We start from the raw sequence: 23639 nt of genomic DNA on the forward strand, positions 1-23639 counted from the left end.
GGGCTTTTGGAGCGGGAACAAACCGTAGAGGTCTTCCGAGCCATTCCCTTTGATTTACAGAAGGGGAACTGAGGCCCAGAGAGGAAGGGCTGTCCGCACCCGAGGCCTCTGACTCCAAAGCCAGTGCCCTTTGCTAGGCATCAAATGGAGAGGAGTCAGGGAAGGGGACCGGGGAGAGACTGGGGGGAGGGGAGAGGCCAAGGGGTGATGGGACCCAAGAAAGGACGGAGGACGCACTGATAACAACAATAACGAGCATGTCTCTGGAGCTCGCTAGGAGCCAGACACTGCCAAGCGCTATGATGGTGATGTTGGTGATGATGATAATGATGGCATTTATGTAGCTCCTACTATGTGCCAGACACCCCGCCAAGCGCTATAACAGTAATGTTTACGTAGCACTTCCTGTGTGCCAGGCACTGTGCTAAGCGCCTCAATAATAATAAAAGCTAACATCTATATAGCACTTGCCGTGCGATTAAACATTTTCCAATTTTCTCATTTGATCCTCACAACAACCCTGGGAGGCAGGTGCTGTTATCATCCTCATTTTACAGATGGGGAAACTGAAGTAAACAGGAGTTAGGTGACTTTCCCAGGGTCACACAGTATTAGTAAGTGTCTGGCTGAATTTGATCTCAGGTCTTTCTGACTCGAGGCCAGGAGCTCTACCCAGTTCATCACCTAGCTATACAGATGGGAGGAATTTGGGGTTGGAGGGAGAAGAATGCAAGAGAAAGGGGATAGAAGGAATGGAAGAGAGACAGAAAGAAGGGTAAGGTACAAAGAAAAGAACACTAGATTTTCAGGAAAGAGCTGGATTTGTATTTTGCCTCTAATGAATACTGGCTATGTACCATGGGCGACTAATCTGACCTCAGAATGGATGTTAAAAATTGTTTTTAGATGTAATTAGGAAAAAAATGAAATACTATTTTAAAAAATCTTAACCTAACTTCAGTTTCCTTGTCTGTCAAGTGGGTATAAAGATACCCTAATACCTATTTGCCCCTCAGTTAATAAAATCTTTATTAAATGCTTCTATGTGCCAGGACCTGGGCTACGATTCTGAAGGACATTTGCTTCAAAAATGTCAGCAGTATGTCATCATTCAGCCCCTTCCAATTGCTCAGATGACTGTGTTGAATTTTAAAGTTCCCACTCAGTTCTGGTCTTTCCATCAGAAATGCTTGAAAGTTCTCTATTCCATTGAGGATCTATATTCTCTCCTGTAGGATTATACTTTTTTTTTGTAGAGTAATTATTCTTGGTTGTAAACCTACATCTTTTCAATTCATTTCAATAAATATTTATTAAGCACCTACTAAATATCAGGCACTGTGCTAAGCATTGGGTATACAAATAAAAAGAAAGATAGCCCTTGCCCTCAAGGAGTTTACAGTCTAATGGAGGAAGACCACACACAAAAGGAGGATTTTATCTTTGGGAATATTGTATCCCAAGAACTGTCAGGCAGTCAAGAAATATTTATTAAGTGCCCTCTATGTGCCAGGCACTGTGTTAAGCCCTGGGGATACAAAAATTGGTAAAAGATAGTCCCTGCCTTCAAGAAAATCATACTCTGATGGAGACAACAAGCAAACAAATTTGTAAAACAAGCTATATACAGAATAAACAAATAATAAACAGAGGGAAGGCATAAGAATTAAAAGGGGTTGGGAAAGGCTCCTATAGAAGATGAGATTTTAGTTGGTTTCTGAAGTCAGGAAATCGGGGAGGCAGTCCGGAAGAGTGAGAGCATTCAAGACATGGGGGACAGGCAGAGAAAATGCTGAGAGTCGAGAGATAGAATATCTTGTCTGTGGAACAGCCAGGAAGACAGTGTCATTTGATTGAAAAGTATACGGCAGACAGTGAGGTGTAAGAAGACTGGAAAAGTAGGTATGGGCTTACAAGGGTGGGGAACCTTCCAAACCCCACCCCTGAGCTAGGTTATAAAAGGCTTTGAATGTCAAACAAAACATTTTGTATTTAATCCTGGAAGCAATAGGGGACCCATGGAGTTCGTTGAATAGGAGGATGACACGTTAGACATGTGCTTTAGGAAAATCACTTTGTTGGCTTAATGGAGGATGGGTTTGAGTGGGGAGAGACCTGAGGCAGGTAGACCCATAAGTGAGCTACTGTAATAGTCCAGGGGTGAGGTGATGAGGGCCTGCCCTAGAGAGGCAGTGTCAGAGGAGAGAAGGGGGCATGTTTGAAAGATGCTGCAAAGGTGAAATCGTCGGGCTTTGGTTACAACCTGGATATGGCAGATGAGAGATAGTGAGGAATCCAGGATGATGACTAGGTTGTGAGTCAGAGGGACTGGAGGCTGGTGTTGCCCTCTACAGTAAAAGGGAACTTAGGTACAAGGGAGGATTTAAGGGGGATATAATGAGTTCTATTTTGGACATGATGAGTATGTCTAAAAGGCAATTAGAGATTCGAGATTGGAGCTGAGCAGAGAGGCTAAGGCAGGATAGTTAGAGCTGAAAATCATTAGCATAGAAATGGTAGATAAATCCAAGGGAGCTGATGAGATCATCAAGTGAAGTAGTATGGGGATAGGAGGAGGAGAAGGAAGAGGAAGAGGAAGAGGAAGAGGTGGAGGGGGAGAAGGAGGAGGAGAAGGGAGGAGAAGAGAACAGAACCCAAAATGGAGCCTTGAGGGGATACCTACGATTAGAGGATGGGATCTGGAAGAGGATCCAGCAAAGGAGACTGAGAAGGATCCGTCTGATAGGAAGGAGAAGTAGGAGAGAGTGATACTCTGCAACTCTAGAGAGAAAAAGAGTATCAAGGAGGAGAGAGTGATCAGCAGGGCCAAAGGCTTCAGAGATGCAGAGGAGAATAAGAATTGAGAAAAGGCAATTGGTAGATTGCACTTGTATAAGCTATATCAAATTGTTTGCCTTCTCAAGAGAGGCAGGGAGGGGGGAAGGGGAATGAAGGGAAGGAGAGAATTTGAAACTCAAAAATTTTTCAGGAGTCAGGTGGAGCCAAGATGGCAGCAAGAAAACAGGGACTCACTTAAGCTCTCCCCCAAATCTCTCCAAACAACTGCAAAAAATGGCTCTGAACAAATTCTAGAGCTATGGAACCCACGAAATAACAGAGGGAAACAAGTCTCCGGCCCAAGGTGGCCTAGATAGTCACTGGGAAGTGTCTGGGAGCGGAGCACAGCCCAGTGTAGACCGCACCAGGACAGACCAAGTGCTGAGGAGATAGGACAGAGCAAGTCATAGGGCCCTATAATAACTGAGCTGTAGCAGCTACCAGACTTCTCAACCCACAAACGCCAAAGACAACTTAGCAGGTCAGAGGGAAAACTGCTGGATCTGGGGGAGAAGAGTGCACAGTCAGCCCCATCCCCGGGGTGGGATGCAGTGGCTGCAGCAGCAGGAAGATCCTGTGGCTGCTTCCAGAACTCCAGAGGTGGCTGCTTCTGGCCCCTGGCCCACATGGTGAGAGGAATTAAGCAGTGGATCAGAGCAGTAGTGCAGGGAGCACTATGCTGGTGCAAAGGCAGGGTTCTCTTGCTTTGCCCTGCTTGGATCTGGGTCACAGTCCTGGTTGGTGGTTCTTTGTGGAGGAGGACCGCTGGTGTGACAGAATTTGCCACGTAGAAGCAGCTCTGAAAACAGCAACACAACGCCCCTAAAGCTTGGGACAAAGCATTCATCATTCTGAAGGCAGTAATACCCTTACAAAAACCTCAAGGGTCAAGTAGTTGGCTGGGAACAAGAGCAAGCAGCCAAAGACTCAGACTATTGAATCTTTTTTTGATGACAAAGAAGATCAAAACATACAGCCAGAAGAAGTCAATAAAGTCAAAGAGCCTATATCAAAAGCCTCCAAGAAAAATATGAATTGGTCTCAGGCCATGGAAGAGCCCAAAAAGCATTTGGAAAGGCATGTAAGAGGAAAAATTGGGAAGAGAAATGAGAGTGATACAAGAAAATCATCAAAAACAAGTCAATGACTTGCTAAAGGAGACCCAAAAAAATACTGAAGAAAATAACACCTTAAAAAATAGACTAACCCAAATGGCAAAAAAGCTCCAAAAAGCCAATGAGGAGAAGAATGCCTTAAAAGGCAGAATTAGCCAAATGGAAAAGGAGGTCCAAAAGACCATTAAAGAAAATACTACCTTAAAAATTAGGTTGGAGCAAGTGGAAGCTAGTGACTTTATGAGAAATCAAGAAATTATAAAACAGGACCAAAAGAATGAAAAAATGGAAGATAATGTGAAATATCGCATTGGAAAAACCACTGACCTGGAGAATAGATCTGGGAGAGATAATTTGAAAATTATTGGACTACCTGAAAGCCATGATCAAAAAAAGAACCTAGACATCATCTTTCAAGAAATTATCTAGGAAAACTGACCTGATATTCTAGAACCAGCGGCTAGAATAGAAATGGAAAGAATCCACCCATCGCCTCTTGAAAAAGAATCCCAAAAAGAAAACTCCCAGGAATATTATATCCAAATTCCAGGATTCCCAGGTCAAGGAGAAATCATTGCAAGCAGCCAGAAAGAAACAATTTGAGTATTGTGGAAACACAATCAGGATAACACAAGATCTAGCAGCTTCTACATTAAGGGATAGAAGGGCTTGGAATATGATATTCTGAGGGTCAAAGGAGCTAGGATTAAAACCAAGAATCACCTACCCAGCAAAACTGAATATAGTACTCCAGGACAAAATATGGATTTTCAATAAAATTTTCAAGCATTCTTGAAAAAGAAAAGACCAGATCTGAAGAGAAAATTTGACTTTCAAATATAAGAATCAAGAGAAGCATGAAAAGGTAAACAGGAAAGAGAAATCATAAGGGACTTACTAAAGTTGAACTGTGTTGGTTACATTTCTACATGGAAAGATGATATTTGTAACTCACGAAACCTTTCTAAGTATTAGGGTAGTTGAAGGGAATATATATAGACGAAGGGCACAGGATGAGTTGAATATGAAGGAATAATATCTAAAAATAAATAAATAAATACAAGTAAGGGGTGAGAGAGAAATGTATTGGGAGAAGGAGAAAGGGAGAGATAGAATGTGGTAAATTATCTCGCATAAAAGTGGCAAGAAAAAGCGGTTCTATTGGCAGGGAAGAGGGGCAGGTGAAAGGGAATGAATGAATCCTGCTCTCATCAGACTTGACTTAAGGAGGGAATAACACACACTCAGTTGGGTATCTTACACTACAGGAAAGTAAGGAGGAAGGGGATAAGAGAGAGGGGATGATAGAAGGTAGGACAGATCAGGGGAGGAGGTTTTCAAAAGCAAACACTTTTGAAAAGGACCAGGGTCAAGGGGATAAAATTGAATAAAGGGGGACAGGATAGGATGGAGGGAAATATAGTTAGTCTTTCACAACATGACTGTTATGGAAGTGTTTTGCATAATGACACATGTGTGGCCTATGTTGAATTGCTTGCCTTCTCAAGGATGGTGGGTGGGGAGGGAGGAAGGGAGAAAATTTGGAACTCAAAGTTCTAAAAACAAATGCTCAAAAAAAAGTTGTTTTTACATGCAACTGGGAAATAAGATATACAAGCAATGGGGTATAGAAATCTATCTTGCCCTACGGGAAAGTAAGGGGAAAAGGGATGGGGGGGAGTGGGGTGACAGAAGGGAGGGCAGACTGGGGAAAGGAGCAATCAGAATGTATGCCATCTTGGGATAGGAGGAGGGTAAAAATGGGGAGAAAATTTGTAACTCAAAATCTTGTGGAAATCAATGTTGAAAACTAAAAAAATATTAAAGAAAAATGTCCGGGAAAAAAAACACAAAAATTTTTCAAATGAATGTTAAAAAATGTACATGTAACTGAGAAAAAATAAAATAAAGAAAAAAATTTTTAAAGGCCTTTGGCTATAGTATCATTTGTAGTAAATCATTTATAGTAGAAGCTGCCAGTTCTTATGTGATCCAAACTATGGTTCCTTAATACTTGAACTGCTTTTTTTTCTGGATGCTTGAATTATTTCCTTCTTTGATGTGGTAGCCCTGAATTTTGACTATGACATTCTTGGGAATTTTCCTTTTGGGGTTCCTTTCAGAAGATGATTGGTAGATTCTTTGCTTTCTGGGTCTAATAGATCTGGGCAGTTTTCATTTGTAATTTTTGGACTGTATTATCTCCAAGTCTTCCTTTTTCATCATGGCTTTCAAAGACTCCAGTGATTTTTTAAGTTAACTCTATTTGACCTGTTGCCCAGGTCAGTTTTTTTTTATATCATGTATCTTACATTTTCTTCTATTTTTCCATCTTTTGATTTTATTTTCATATTTATTGCTGTCTATTGGAGTCAGTGACATATTTTTGGTCTGTCCTAATTTTTAGGGAGACTGTTAGTTGGTAAAGTTTACCACTTTCTCTTCTAAGTTATTTATTTTTCTCCCAATTCTTTTCTCCAGAGATTTTAGTGGGTTTTATAAAGATTCCTTGCTCTATTTCTTCTAGGCATTCATGTAGTCATTGCTTTCAGTTGTTAGAGTTAATCTCTCCTTCTAAGCTAGATTTGGGGGGATCACTAGATCTATAATAATTTTTATACTGGTCATTATATTCTTTGATTACCAAAGCTTTGGTTACTAAATTGTGGCTTTTTGCCAGGGCCAAGCCCCACCCCAGGCTATACTTTTGGATTGGGTGTTTGACCCTCCTTAGTCTTACTCTGGCTCAGGGATTCCTGCGCTGACCTCCACCTCCCAGATAGGCCCCCTTGGATATTTGATATGTCCAGGGGTCTGGGTCCATTAATCATAAGCTCCTTGAGGGCAAGGACTGTCTTTTACTTCTTTTTGTATCCTCAATGCTAAGCACAGTGCCTGGCACATAGGTGGTGCTTAATATATGATTTATTGATTGGCTCTTCAGAACTCCCATGTATCTCAAGACAGAGTACCAGGGACCTTGGAGTCCCAGGATACCTGGACTGTCTTAGTCTGAGTACTACCCAGCTGGTTGCTGTTGTTCCACAGAGCTTCCAAAATCTCATTCCTACTCACTCTGGGCCTTTCCCCTGGGAACTCTCTGTTCTACCACCTCTAGACGCAGAACAGCGCAGGCTATAAGTATCTCTGACAAATCTTTGGTCCTGCCTGTTTGTCTGTACTGGTGCTAATTTTGCTGGAAGGTTTCTTTCCTATTGTCCATGGGCTTCTGGATGATTTTTTGTGTAGTTCTAGGGTGAAAGAAGTCATCTACTGTAATTTTTCATTAGATTTCTTGATCATTATTTAGTCTGGAGTGAATTGCAGGTTTTTGCTGGAATAGGTATGTAGGAACTCTTAGATGGTCTACCTCCATTTAGGCAGCCATCTTAGTCAAAAGATGAAAGCATCACTTTTGGAACTGTTCCTAATTTGGACAGTCTAGTTATAGCTGCTAGACAGCTTTTTTCTTCCTAAACTCTTATCAACTAATTGCCCATAAATGCTTTCCATTTGTTCCTCTGGGAGTCTAACTAATTCTCCTATTGGCAGATGGAGTCTGAACTGTTTTTATTTCCCCTTCATCCCTGTATGATTTCATACACAGGCAAATTGCCCAATCTTTCAACAACTGAAAAAGGAGTAAATCTCCATCAATCATCTAATGCATATGTCCTTTGAACCCTAAAGTGTTTTTTGCCCCCAAACTCTATCATCTTGCTGTAGATCTTGGCAACAAACTCAGACATACTATCTCCTTTTTTCCTGTGTGCATTTTCTGAGCTGATGTTATTATATCTATCTGAGTAGCTTTCTTCAACTTCTCTCTCAAAACCTATATGTTGTTTCTTGTTGTTCGGTTTTCAGTTGTGTCTGACACTTCATGACCCTAATTTTAGGATTTTCTTGGAAAAGGTACTGGAGTGGTTTGCCATTTCCTTCTCATTTTACAGATAAGGAAACTGAGGCAAACTGGAGTCAAGTGATTTGCCCATGGTCTAATAAGTGTCTGAGGCCAGATTTGAATTCAGGTTCTCCTGAGTCCAGGCCTGGCATTCTATCTACTGTACCATGTAGCTGCCGAAAAACCTATGTATGTATATATTATCTCCCCCAGATAGATGAGATCCTCATGGTCAAAGAGAGTTTCACTTCTGTCTTTTCTTTTAAAAAAATAATTACTTTATTTATTTTTCATTTTCAACATTCACTTTTATAAGATTTTGAGTTCTACATTTTTCCTTCTCCTTCCCCTCCCCACTCCCGAAGACAGCATGCAATCTGATCACTTCTGTCTTTTCATACACAGTTCCTAGCACAATTCCTGGCACATAATAGGTAAAAAATAAATGCTTGTTGATTGAAAGATGGCTTTGTTAACCTTAAAGTTTGATATAAATGTCAGCTGATATCACTATGATGAGGCTTGCGGATTGAGGGAATATGGACTGTGTAACAGAGGGGTGAAGGACCTAAGGAAGAAGGATGGACAGGATGGCAGTGTCTGGGCCAAGAAGTCATTCTAAGAGGGCAGAAGTATGGAGATACATAATGATAAGAACTTGGGGTCATGGGTGAAGAAGGGGAAAAACAGTGAGATAGGGGGAAAGAAGGGACTACTGAAGACGTGAGGGCTCAGGGTGTGAGAAGGCTATAGGGAAAAACAGGGATGTCAATGTGGAGGGACGTTAGAAAAGTAGATAAACAAAACAGGCCCTTTAAGGAGTGGGATCCCATACTCTGGAGAGATTACACGGTGCAATGGAAAGAGCCATGGTTATGGAGTCATAGGACCTGGATGCAAATTCTGACTCTGCTATTACTGCCTATGCTATCTTACACATTATAGTTCACCTTTTGGGCCTTGAATACAAGGAGGGGATTGGATTAGATGCCTCTTAAGGTCTCTCCCAGCTCTAATTCATGAACCTATAATTCTAAATGCTAAAAAGTATAGTTGAAATGATACAACACCCTGAGAAGCAAGAGAAACCCCAAGCCACTGAGTCCAAGGCCTCTGAGGTGGGATCTGCTGAGAACAACAACAACAAAAAAAACAGACAAAAGAAAAATGATACCGGTCATAAGGATGTACAGCCGGGAGGTTAGTTAGGACCAAATACAATGCCTACCTCATTCCCAGGCCACTCCTGTTTACATATTTCCAGAAGAGCTTCTTGTGTTTGAGTCTCCATAAATTATCCAGGACTCACTCCCTCTCCGATGACAGGCCAGTACAATAGCTCCAGGAATTCCATCTGCTCCTCGCCTCACACTGCCCCCACTACAACCCCCTCAGCTCATCAAAATTTCAGAGCCAGAAGGTGTCTCATTTCTCCAGGCTTGGGGGTGGTTCATATGGACCTGTCTCTCCATGGACTAGGCTAAGGCCCCAGGGAATAGGACAGACAAGCAGGAGACTTAATTGCATACTCATGCCCTTTGTGACTTCAGCCATGGTCCCCAGGCCCCTTCGGGGATCAGCAATCATCATTTCTAATTCCTCATTTACCCTGGTTTGTGTACTTTGTGTATCCTCAGCACAGTGCCTGGCACATAGTAAGCACTTAATAAATGTTTATTGTCTGACTGACTGTGCCCATATCATTCTCCTTTATAGGTGTCCTGTCTCCTCCATCTTCTGACTCTGCCTTTCCTGTGGCTGTCCTCCATGCTTGAAATGTTTTTCCCCCTCTCCACTTTCCCTGGCTTCCTTCAAGACTCAGCTCAAAAGGTCTGCAACCCCATCATTACTAATCTGTATCAGAGTGCAAGGAACACATCAGAAGGCATGGCTTGTGGATTACTGGGTGGTAGAGCAGCCCCATCCAGAGGTGCCTCTTCTGAACCCACTACTGAAAAGGTTGATTAAATGCACTGGAAACCAGAGTTTTCCACAGGCTTTTCAAAAAGCAAAGGACCCAAATTGGGAGCCAAAGTTGGGTGCCATGGCAATTTAAAAATCACTTTTGAGCTGCAATGTAAATTTTGAATTCTGAATATGTGAATGTGTGCAGAAGGAAAGGTGTGAACAACGTTGCACTTCACTAGTACTGTAAAGAAATGGAAATGCAATTTTTATCCCGGAGAATAAAATTGGTTTTAAAATTGGTACCAAAAAAGATTTAATATATATACCTATATATATATGCAGATATATATATAGGTATATATATATATATATTCATATGTGTATATATATATATATATACACACACATACATATACGTACATATATACATATACAGAGAGAAAGAGTTTAAATCCTACCTTCTGCCGTCTTTTCCCCCCACCTCTGACTTGGGGATGGTTTTCTCATTCCCTACTCTATTATCATTATACTCTAATATTCCCTATTCTAGTGCCTTCCCACTGAGATTACCTTCCATTTGCACTATAATCTTGTATACACATTTTTTTACATGTTCTTTCTCCCATTCAAATGCATGTTCCTTGAGGGCAGGATTGTGTCTTTTCTTTTCTTCATATCCCCCAGCACTTAGCATGGTTTCCACCACAGAAAGCACTTAATAAATGCTTTTTAACAGATCGCTGTTGAATGAAGTCCCTGAAGGCAGGAACTCTAGTTCTCTTCCAACTGACTGGGGGTCCTCTGAGGGCAGGGAATGAGATTTGGGCTTTGTACAGAAGGGAAGCCCATGACAGAGCAAATGGAGCCACACCATTTATAAGTAGTCTGGACCCTAATGGAGCAGATTGGTCAAGTTACAAGAAGGCAACATGTCCAGATAACCTTTCTCATTCATTGTTATTCAGTCATTCAGTCAGTCAGACTCTTCATGACCCCATGGACCATAACACGGCCAGGCCCTTCTACCCTCCACTATCTCCCAAAGAGTGTCCAAGTCATGCTTATGTTTCCATGACACTATCTATCCATCTCACCCTCTGTTTTCCCTTTCTCCTTTTGCCTTCAATCTTTCCCAACATCAAGGTCTTTGCCAGTGACTCCCGTTTTCTCATTATGTGGCCAAAGTATTTAAACTCCCATTTCAGTATTTGACCTTCCAGTGAATAGACCTCCTTGCTGTCCAGATTGCCTTGGGAAGCGACGATGAGGTTCTTTTAATGATCTCAAGCTTTGCCCCGAAACAAAGGCCCATCTTCTTAACCTCTTGCTAGAATCATGGAATGCCACAGGCATGGAACTCACCCTTAGAGGCAGCTAGGTGGTGGTGCAGTGGATAGAGTTAGGTTTGAAGTCCGGAAGCCCTGAATTCAAATCCTGCCTCGGGCACTCACTTAGCTGTGTTACTTCACTTTTGCTGGCTCTGTTTCCTCAACTGTAAAATAAGGCTCATAACCCTACCTTATAGGGTTATTGTGAGGATCAAATGAGAGAACATTTGTAAAAACTCTTAGCACAGCACCAATACTCGTTCCTTTCCCCTAACCCAAAGGGCAAGGGAGAGGGCTATGGTTGGCATCAGTAGATTGCAACAAAGACAACAAAGGATATCATCAGAGAAATCGGGAGGGTAAAAACAAAAGATAGGCTGATCAAAAGGTAGGGAGAGCAAGAAATAAGTGACCAGATGTCTAAAGGAAATCCTCTAGCAGATTGGGCTGACCACCTATGAGGGATTTACAGGAGGACATGAACAAGAATTGTACGAGATGGGCAGGCATGGACATATCGCAATCTGCATCTTATTGGAGGGAGTGAATGAGATCTCATTCAGACCTATTGAAGAATTTTTTTTCTTAACTTGGGAGTTAACTATAGGTGATTATGGATGGTTCAGTTTCTTTTCCCACTCTTCCCATCAAGAGGTTTCTACCTTCCAGACCACTGCTCTCCAGGCCTCTGGGGACCCCAGCTTTATACCTGAGTCCTTTAAACGTGTCTTCTGTGCCCATGTCTTCCCAATAAGTCCTGGAGGATACATGCATGTGCTAGCTGCAACATGTGGAGATAAAGAGGTAGCTCACTTGAATATCTAAACAGGTTCAAAAAACATACCTCCCTTCTCCTTCCCTCTTTGCAGAGGTGAAGGACTGTGGGCGTAGAATATGCATATACTGTCAGATTCAGTTGATGGATTGGTTAGCTTTGCTGAACTCTTTTTCCCGCCTTTTCCTCTTTTTATCCTTTATCACAAGGGGTGGCTCTCAAGAGGAGAGGGGGGAGGGAGGAAGAATATATTTGGAAATGAAACAAAAGATATCAATAAACCAATTTTAAAAGTCATCCCTTAAAGCCATCATGGAAAAAAACATCAGTTCAAAAAAAGGTTTAGGTCAATTCCTAGATGACAGATCTGGGTGACAGGTTACTAGGGGGAATTAGAGAAGTTTGAGAGACATTCCTAACCTTCACTTTTGATATCATTTTCCCATTGTGCTTCTTGATATTGCAGTCAGAGAGAGAACCTTGGAGTGAAGGGAGCATAGGCCCGAGCCAGGGTGGGAATTCTAACATGGGTCATGGTACATGTGTACACATTCATTGATCAGTCAGTCAATTAACAAGCATTTATTACCTATGCTATGCCCTAGGAGCATATGTGCTCCTAGCCCTAGGAATATAAAGACAAAAATAAAACGGTCTCTCCTCTGAAAGAAATTCTATTCTAAGGCAGAGACAGCATGTACATAAATAGGTCTATACAAAATACATAAAAGGTAAATTTATGGAGAGGGCACTGGCAGCTGAGATGATCAAGAAAGACATCATAGAAAAGGTAGCACTTGAGTAGAGTTTTGAAGGAAATAGGATTTTAAGAGGCAGAGGTGAGGGAGGAGTGCACTGTAGGCATGAAGGACCACCAGTGCCAAGCTTCAGTGGTAGCTCTGGGTCTCCTGTTTCTTTTGCCTCTTCCATAGTCACAAATACACAAACAACAACAACAATACACATACACACTCACACACACACACACACACACACACACACACACACACACACGCACTCACGAACACATGCACACACGCACATGCACACGAGCACACACACACACACACATTCCTATCCCTCTTTTCTTCCCCTCTCTCCCCTCCCAACCCCCCACTGGTCTTGAGCCAGCTATTTCTAAATGTTCCTGGGCATCTGGGGAATGGGATTTGGCACCCCCACCCCTCTATGCACACCATAGACTCCCGTGTACACATACACAAACACACTTAGAGTCAAATATAGCTTTGAGGTGGGAAACAATGGTAGGGTTTGGGTTTCAGCCCCTGGGCAACCAGCTCCAGCTCCTGTTGTGGGGGTGGGAAGGCCCATTTGTTTCAGGACATAAAGCCCCCCTGCCCTGGTTGTGCCAACCATCCCAGAGCCTGATGATGCATGACTGAAGCTGGTGTGTGGCTCTCCCTCCCCTTGCTGATTTCTTCCTTATTCCCACCCAGGGACCCTCACTATTTCCTGAATTGAGCTGAACTGGACCAGAAGGCCTGTGGCAGGGACCTTAGAGAGAAGGTAAATTATGTGCCCATCACCTGGGGCCTGCCACATTTGTGGCCAGGGGTCTGTATGTGTCCTTGTGTCTCTGTGAACCTGAACCACGTGTCCAAAGCCCACGTTACCACCTCCCTAATATATGGTTTGTACCAAATTAATCTTGGCTTATGATTACTTCCTAATTGTTTCATATGTCCGTGTTGTCCATACCAAGCCTTAAAGATCCCCGAGGACTGATACCTGAGGCTTCTGTGTCTTTTCTGCCTCATCTCTTCCTTTCAAGTGTCTTAGGTAATATGGTGAACACAGCAAATGTTTAAAAAAAAAAAGGTTTATGGAAGGAAGCAGGGAGGGGGAGGAATTGTCCCCAGCATCCAGAATCCTTTTTGTCTGTGTATTCCTAATCTGTGGTCACAATACACATGCATTTCTGGATCTTTTTAAAGAAGAATCTATATGGTACAAGGAAAAAGGTGGGGACTTCCTTGGCTTCAGACTCCCTGTTTTGACGATGTTGTCCATTCTCCCAAGTCCAGCGAATCCCAGGTGATTTAATGAGGTGCCTGAGGGTGACTTGGTTCCAGGTCGTTGTTTCGTTGTTCAGTCTTTTCAGTCACGTCTGACTCTCCATGACCCCATCTGAGGTTTTCTTGGCAAAGATACTGGAGTGATTTGCCATTTCCTTCTCCAGCTCATTTTACAGATGAGGAAACTGAGGCAGAGTTAAATGACTCGCCCAGGGTCACACAGTCTGAGGCTGCATTTGAACTCAGGTTTTCCTGACTCCAGGCCTGTTGCTATTGATGAACCTGATTCCAGGCTTGATGCTGCCCTATTGATACAGTGTAAAGAGATGCTTGCTGCTGTTTGTCCTTCCTCCTGGAAGAGGACCATGACATCAAGAAGGTGATGCCATGGTATGCAAGTGAATTGGGTTTAAGTGAGGGAGGGCTATGAAAAGTCACAGCCTCACTTTTACCTTTGGAGCCATCTGGGTCTAGTAGCCAGATATAGATCAGGATGACTGGAGGTGGCCCAGGATGCAGTGGGGAGGTTGGCCTTCTCAAGCTAAGATCCTTAAAAAATCTCAATCTGACTGAGGCAAAGCCCAGTGATTAAGGCTTAATAAGAAATGAAGCAAGGTTTACAACCAAAGTCTCTGATAAAGGCCTCATCTCTAAAATATACAGGGAAGTGAGCCAAATTTATAGGAATAAAAGCCATTCCCCAATTGAGAAATGGTCAAAGGATATGAACAGTCAGTTTTCAGAGGAAGAAATTAAAGATATCTATAGGCATATAAAAAAATGCTCTAAATCACTACTGATTAGAGAAATGAAAATCAAAACAACTCTTAGGTACCACATCTCTCCTGTCAGATTGGCTAACATGACAAAACAGGAAAATGATAAATGCTGGAGAGGGTATGGGAAAATTGGAACATTAATACATTGTTGGTGGAGTTGTGAACAGATCCAGCCATTTTGGAGAGCAATTTGGAACTATACCCAAAGGGCTATGAAAATGTACATACCCTTTGACCCAGCAATACCACTCCGAGGCCTATATCCCAAAGAGATCACGCAGGTGGAAAGGGGACCTGTATGTACAAAAATATTTATAGCAGCTCTTTTTGTGGTAGCAAAGAATTGGAAATCAAGGGGATGCCCATCAATTGGGGAATGGCTGAACAAGTTGTGGTGTATGAGTGTAATGGAATACTATTGTGCTATAAGAAATGGGGAAGACACGGACTTCATAATAACCTGGAAGAACTTATATGATATAATGCTGAGTGAGAGTTGCAGAACCAGGAGAACATTGTACACAACCACAGACATATCGATTCTGTGATGACTGACTTTGATAGACTTGGCTCTCCTCAGCAATACAAGGCTCAAAGACAGCTCCAAAGGACTCATGATGGAGAGAACTATCTACATCCAGAGAAAGAACTGTGGAGTCTGAATGCAGACTGAGGCAAACTATTTGCTCTCTTTTTTTCTCTTCTTTTTTGGTTTTGTTTCTTCTCTCTCATGATTCATTCCATTGGTCATAATTCTTCTTTGCAACTTGACTATTGTGTAAATAAGTTTAATGCAAAGGTTTATGTAGAGTCTATATCTCATTGCATGCTATTTTGTGGGGGGAGGAGAGAGGGAAGGGAAGGGAAGAAAATTTGAAACTCAAGAAGATGTAGAACTGAGTGTTGTAAACTAAAAATAAAAAATCTAATTTTAAAAAAAAAGAAATGAAGCAAAGAATGGCCTCTTAAAAAAAAAAGAATAGATCTGGGAGGGGGAAGACCCTCAAGTAAAGTAAAGGCCAGAACTGGGGAAGCAGGACCTATGGAGGGAGTTAAAGAGGAGAGCCCCAGTGGACAGAAGGATTCATGGATGTTTCAGGACACGGGTGAAGAACAACAAATGGTGGCAGGGCCTGGGATGGGTTAGGCTAGACTGACTGAAGAGGAGAATCAGGGAGGGCTGGGAGATTGACATTTACTCCACAGGGAAAGATGGAGGCAGGGTTCTACTACAAAGAAAATTCGATTCAAGAAAAATTTATTAAATCCCTGCTATGTACCAGGTGAGAAGCAAGTGACTTGGAGTCAGAGGAGAGTAGGGTTCAAGTCCCACCTATGACAAATGCTGGTTGTGCGACCCTGGGCAAGTCATTTAATTGCTGGTAACTCTCTGACTATAAATTGCAACAGTTGCTGATCAGCATTGGTAACATGAGGTTCCCCTACACTAATGAAATCATAGGTCCAGACAAAAGAATTTGCAAAGCACTGTGGTACCAGAGACTGGAGATACTAGAGCTATACCTTTGAGGGGTGAGGGTAGAGGGGTGGATTTTAAAGAAATCCTAAACCTATGACAGGTTGTGATTTTTCATAACAGGAGTATATAGCAAAAGGAGAGGGGCTTCAACTGTGCAAGGGGGACAGACTAAAGAAAGAACTCGATTTACCATCATCTATCCATTAATCGACTGATAACCATTTATTCATCACCTAAGATGGACCACAGGCTGTGGTAGGGGCCAGGGATGCAAAGAAAAAGTGAGAGTCCCTGCCTCAAGAAACTTATATTCCATCAGGGAGAAAATTTGTACATAAATAAGGATCTACAAAATCCAGATGAGATAAATACAAAGTAATTTGTTGGGGGTAGGTGGGGGAGGGGATTAGGATAGGCTTCATGTAGAACGTGATGCCTGAGCATAGTTTTGAAGGAAATAAGGGATTTTAAAAAGCAGAGGTAAGGAGAGAATACATTCATTCTAGGCGTGGGGCGTAAGCCTGGACAAAGGAGACAGGGACATGTGAAGAATCACCAGAAGGCCAGTTTAAACTGGAGAGCAGGGAAAGAGGAGTAATGCATAATTAGTTTGGAAAGGTTGATTGGGGTCAGTTTGTGAATGGAGGAGTTTCTATTTGGGTCCTTGGGTCAAAGGATCCATTGGAGATTCCTGGCTCTGTCCTGGGCCCTCTTTTCTTTTCTCGCCATGCTCTCACTCAGTGATCTTGTCAACTCTCTTGAGTTCAATTCTCACCTCCAAGAAGATAATTCCTGATCTATTTATCCAGCCCAAGGCTCTCTCCACTCCCAGCCCTACCAACTGCCTGTTGAACATTTTTAACTGGTTATCCTGTGGACATCTCAAATTCAACATGTCCAAAACAGAAGGCATCATTTTTCTCCCCAAACCCTCCCCGATTTTGAATTTCACTATTACCATCAAGGAGACCACCATCCTTCCTCTACACAAATCTTCCTCTACCGCATCCCTCACATACATCATATTCTCTCCATTCATACAACCATTAACCTATTTCAGGACCCTTATAACCTCTTGACTGGGCTATGACAATAGTCTAATAGGCCTCAAGTTTTTTCTCACTCCAATCCACTCTCCACACAGCTGCCAAAATGAAGTCTCATCTTCCTGAGTTCAAATCTGGCCGCAGACACTTCCTAGCTGTGAAGGAATTTACATGCCTTATATACAGAGGAGTTTATATTTGATCCTAGAGGCCATGAGGAGCCACTAGATGCAGGGGTGGGGAACCTGCAGCCTCAAGGCACATGTGGCTGTCTAGGTCCTCAAGTGCGGCCTTTTGACTGAGTCCAAGTTTTACAAAACAGATCCTTTTATTAAGGGGATTTGTTCTGTGAAGTTTGGAGTTAGTCAAGGGGCCGCACTCGAGGACCTAGAGGGCTACATGTGGCCTTGAGACTGCAGATTCCTCACCAGTGGATTAGGCCTTAGAAAGGCCAAGAGCAAGCAGGCAGGGGAGGACATGACAGGAGAGAGAACAGTGTCAGTAAAGTAAGGAGACCAAAATACCCATAAGCCATTAGAAGTATAATGAGTAATCGTGATTATATGAGTAATTGTTCTAGCAAATAAGGTTTGTTACAACTGAGAGCTGAATTTAATTCAACAAGCACTTATTAAATAATTACTACAATCTTGCAGAACATTCAAAAAAAAAGCATAAAGACATCATCCCTCCCCTCAAGGAAATTTGTTGTGCTATTTTTTTTAAACTAAAATCAGTGTGGGGAGCTCTATCCTCCACCAACGCATATAGATAGATAGATAATAGTATTAGCTAGCATTTACATGGTGCTTTAAGGTTGACAAAGCACTTTACACATATCATCTCATTTTATCTTCATAACAACCCTGGGAGCTAGGTGCTATTTTTATCCGCATTTCACAGATAATGAAATTGAGGCAGACAGAGAAGTTAAGAGATCTGTTCAGAGTCACACAGCTAGTTAAGTGTCTTAGGCCACACTTGAACTCAGGTCTTCCTGGCTCCAGGTCAGATAGATGATAGACAGATGGATTATTAGGAAAAAACTATGACATGCCCCCCCCCCCAGAATCTTTGTGGCCAGCCAACACCTTGCCAGACATGGTTACCAATACAGAGAGCATTTATTAAGCACTTACTATGTACCAGGCACTGGACTAAGAGCCGAGGATTCATATATATGTAAACAAGATGGTCTCTGCCCTTGAAGAACTGATATTCTGATTGGTGAAGACAACCTATAAAGGGAAGCTGGGAAAAGGAGTGGGGGGAAGCTTTGTGAGGTGTAGATGACCTGATTCCTGGAAAGATAAGGGAAAAAGAGAGGTGGAGGAGTGGGGGTGGGGAGAGAAGTTGGGAAAGATAGCCAGAGTGAAGGCAGCAGCATTATGTGGGGAAGATCAGCACCTTCTCTGTAATTTATGGCCTGGGGGTACTCAGAGGTTAAGTGACTTACCCAGGGTCATAGGACTTGAACCCAAGTTTCTTTTACTTCAAGATGAATGCTCTATTCACATCACCTTGCTTCCTTTGTTCAGTCATTTTCAGCCATGTCCTCCAACACTTCATGACCCCACTTGAGGTTTTCTTGGCAGAGACACTGGAGTGATTTTCCATTTCTTTCTCTAGCTCATTTTACAGATGAGGAAACTGAGGCAAACAGGGTTAAGTGACTTGCCCAGGGTCACACAGCTAGTAAGTGTCTGAGGTCAGATTTGAAGTCAGGGAGATGAGACTTCCTGATTCCAAGTCTGGCACTCTGTCCACTATACCACCTACATGCTTCTGCTACACAAGGCATATATAAGACGTGTACAAGAAAATACATGATAGAATCAAGACATACACAAGAAGAAAATAGAAAATACAAGATAGAAGGCAAGAGACTTGGAGGAAAGAGCACTAAATTTTAGCGAGAAGACCTGTCTTACTCTGGGATCTGCCACTTCCTGTGTGTGTGGCCTTGGGCAAATCACGTCCCTTTCTGGGACTCAGCTTTGTCTTTTAAATAATGAAGGGGTTGGCCTAGTTGAACTCTAAGATACTTTCCAGCTCTAAAATCCAATGAGCCCAGTATACAATCAAGTACAAAAATGCTTAGTACAGATAATAAGAGATAAAAGGGAGATGTCTAGACTGTAGCTGTGTTCAGTCATTTTTCAGTTGTGTCTGGCTCTTCATGACCCCATTTGGAGTTTTCTTGGCAAAGATACTGGAGCAGTTTGCCATTTCCTTTTCTAGCTCATTTTACAGATGAAGAAACTGAGGCAAACACAGTTAAGTGACTTGCCCAAGGTCACACAGCTAGTGTCTGAGGCCAGATTTGAATCCAGCATTGGGTTGTCTCCAGGCCCAGCACTCTATCCACTGCATCACCTAGCTGTCCAGACTGCAGTTAGGGAAGGCTTTTCAGAGGAGGTAGGGCTTAGGATAGCTTACTAGCTTGACACAACAACAAAATCCATTAAACACACATTGGCAGCTATACATTTTTAGGACAGATAAAAATCAGAGGAGGGAAGGAGAACATTCCATGTGGGAAACACCTCAACACAAGGATCATTTTTATTAAGCACCTATACAATATACCCTTGTATACTATGCAGGGTACTAGCAGGTTGGGGGGGTGGGGAATGGGTTTTTCTTTTTGTTATGTTTGGTCTAGACCTGCAATTTTACCAGTATAGTGGACTCCTGGTGTGGAAATTATCTCCAGAAATACAGATCCCAACTTGTCCATAGCTTATAGTCTTAAAAGCTTACCTCGGGCACTGAACAGTGAAGTGACTTGCCCGTCATTAGCTGTGTGTCAGAGATAGAACTGTTTAACAACAGGCTCTCTAGGGCAGAGATAGGGGGGAGTACATTCAACACACTTTAAAGTTTAACCTACATTATTAACATTTCTTTCATCACTTTCTTAAGTCTAGAGACATTCAACAAAACAATGAATCAAACATTGATTTGTAGTATTTGCCAAGTTCTGAAGTGTCAATGCTCACATTGAAAATTAAACAAATTTGCTCTTGGGAACTGTTTGAGTTGGTTCTAGTGAACGACCCATGTTTTCCTTACTCTAAGATCAGCTTTCTACCCACCATGCCAAACTGCCTGGGTATACAAAGATTAAAAAAAATGAAATGAAACGAAATAGTCCCTGCCCACCAGCAGAAATCCACAGGCAGAGTTAAGAAAACAGTAGGAAGTCTGGTTAGAATGTTGAGTGCATGGGGGTAGTCATACTGTATGAAATGTCTAGAGAGGTAGGTAGGAGCCGGGTTGTGAAGGAATTTAAATCCCAGATAGAGAAATTTGTGTTTTATCTGAGAATGACTGTTGTTTTTGAGTCATTTCAGTCGCATCTAGCTCTCTGTGACCCCATTTGGGTTTTTCTTGGCAAAGATACCGGAATGGTTTGCCGTTTCCTATTCCGCCTCATTTTACAGATGAGGAAACCTAGCTATACTAACAAGTTTTGAGTAGAACTGAGTGATATGGTCAGATCTGTATTTCAGGAATATTAATTTGACTGGGCAAACAACAGATTGGTGAGAGAAATTGAAAACTGGGAAACCAAGTAAGAGCTGGTGTCATAGCTCAGGTGAGAGGTGATGAAGGCTTGAACCAAGGTAGTTTTTTTAAATTTTTTTTAATTAATTAATTAATTAATTTTCAGTTTTCAGCATTCACTTCCATAGGATTTTGAGTTTTAAATTTTCTTCCCCTCCCTTTCCACCCTCTCCCCAAGAAGGCATGCAATCTGATATAGGCTCTACTTACACTTTCATATTCAACATATTTTTGCATTAGTCATGATGTAAAGAAGATTTAGAACTAATGGGAGGAACCACCAGACAGAAGAAACAAAACAAAACAACAAAAGAAAAGGAGAGTAAATAGTATGCTTCCATCTGCATTCAGACTCCAAAGTTCTTTCTCTGGATATGGACACCACTTTCCATCATGAGTCTTTTGGAATTGTCTTAGATCCTTGCATCGCTGAGAAGAGCTAAAGTCTATCAAAGTCAGTCATCCCACAATATGGCTGTTACTGTGTACAATGTTCTCCCGGTTCTGCTCATTTCACTCAGCATCAGTTCATGTAAATCTTTCCAGGTTTTTCTGAAGTCTGCCTGCTCATCATTTCTTATAGCACAATGGTATTCCATTACATTCATACACCACAACTTGTTCAGTTATTCCCCAATTGATGCACATCCCCTCAATTTCCAATTCTTTGCTCCTATTCTTTGCGGCTATAAATATTTTTGTACATGTGGGTTCTTTTCCTGTTTTATGATCCCTTTGGGATATAGCCCTAGAAGTAGTATTGCTGGGTCAAAGGGTATGCACAGTTTTATAGCCCTTTGGGCAAAATTCCAAATTGCTCTCCAGAATGACTGAATCAGTTCACAACTCCACAAGGTAGTTCTTTTATGAGTGGGATGGAAGAAATGTTAAGGAGGTAGAATCAGTAAGGAAACTTCATGAACAAGGCCTTGGAGTGGGAATATTGAGGAGCCAGTTGGACTGGATCTGGGAATTCCTATTAGGAACAAGTAGGAGACAAATGGATTAAGTGAGCTGAGGCAAGGACTGATACTGAAGGTTGGACACAAGGAGACCTTTTTATTTGCAGAGACTCTCATCCTAGCTGTTGTTCAGTCACTTCAGTCATGTCTGACTTTTCATGACCCCATCTGGGGCTTTCTTGGCAAACGTATTAGAGTGGTTTTCTTCTCCAGCTCATTTTACAGATGAGCAAACTGAGACTGACAGGGTTAAGTGACTTGCCCAGGGTCACATTGCTAGTAAGTGTCTGAGGCCACATTTGAACCCAGGTCCTCCTGACTCCAGGCCCAGCGCTCTATCCGCTGTGTCACCTAGTTGCCCATGAGCTGTGCTCAAACAAACAGTTCAAGCACAAGCAGTGGACAAAAATGCAGAACCTAATCAGTGATAAGACCCTGGAGAAAGAGACAGAGCCAGGCTTCAAGTATTATCTCCCCTATTCAACTCTGCCCTTGGTATCCAAAGTATAGTGGGCTTTGCAAGGGACTGTGCTGTGCTGATGTTTATCCCTACCCCAAAGGGTTCCTGCACTCAGCTTTTGAGCTATCCTGAGTAGCTCTCCCACTCATTAATTCTTCCTAGCCTTACAGAGGGAGGGAGGGATTTGGTGGTGGGGTGGTGTGGAATGAACTACACCTCGGCTATGGACGGTATCCAGGGGACCTCGGAATACAATCTACTTTATTAGGGATAGATCCTAGGAGTGAGAGAGCTGGGTAACAAAGGTTTATGAAGAAACACTGGGAAACACCCACAGGTAGACAATGAGGAATTCCTCAAATCTAGAATGGTCTTTATTTTGCTGATGGTGACACTACTTTGTCTAATCCAATCCATGGTTCTGACTAATTGTCTCCTTTGATTTTCAGTGCTGATGCAACAAAGACCCACTGTGTGTATGTGCTGGTGGGAAAGTTTGGAGAACACAAAAAGGAGGAGGTGTGTGGTCTCTCAGGGGCATCCCAGTCTACTACGCTTTTCTTAGGGAGATCCCACTTTGGGAGAGAGTATGTTTTGCTGGAAAGAACACTGGGCTGGGAGTCAGGAGACCTGGATTTGTATCCTGGTTCTGCCAACTCCCATCTGCGAGACCTTGGGTTAATCACTTCCCCTCTCTAGTCTTCAGTTTCCTCCTCCATAAAATGAAGGGATTGGTCTAATTGATCGCAAAGATCCCTTCCAGCTCTGACATTCTGAGGTGTCGAAAGAGGGAATAGAAGAGTCACAAATGCATACTACCCCCCACCATGAAATAGATATGACACAAGAAGAGTCAAGGAGGCAAATACAAAAGCACATAATGCAAAGTATAAACATAAAATAGATAATTTGTGCCATTATTACAGTAGAAGGATGATTACCTGGGAAAAGGTTTGGAGCTAGAATTTTGAGAAGAGTGAAGTAGTTGGAAGACCTAGGACAGGATCATAGGATCCTAGGTTTAGAGCTAAATGACACCTTAGAAGTCATCTTCATTTTCATTTTACGTGTGAGGAAACTGAGGCCCAGGGAAATTCCAAGACTCGCCTTGGGTCACATTTATATTACGTGGAAGAGGTACAATTCGAACCCAGATTCTTTCACTCCAAAGTCAGTGTTTCATCTACGTTGACTAATGGCTAGGGATAGATGCAGAAAGTACAACCATAATTATTGTTCAGTCATATTTCAGTCCTATCTGACTCTTCGTAACCCCTTTTGGAGTTTTTTCAGCAAAGATACCGGAGTGGTTTGCCATTTCCTTCTCCAATTCATTTGACAGATGAGGAAACTGAGGCAAACAGGGTTAAATGACTTGCCTAGGATCACACAGCTAGTAAGTGTCTGAGGCTGGATTTGAATTCGTGGAGATGAGTCT

Source organism: Trichosurus vulpecula, chromosome 7, assembly GCF_011100635.1.
Source record: "Trichosurus vulpecula isolate mTriVul1 chromosome 7, mTriVul1.pri, whole genome shotgun sequence".
Taxonomy (NCBI): domain Eukaryota; kingdom Metazoa; phylum Chordata; class Mammalia; order Diprotodontia; family Phalangeridae; genus Trichosurus; species Trichosurus vulpecula.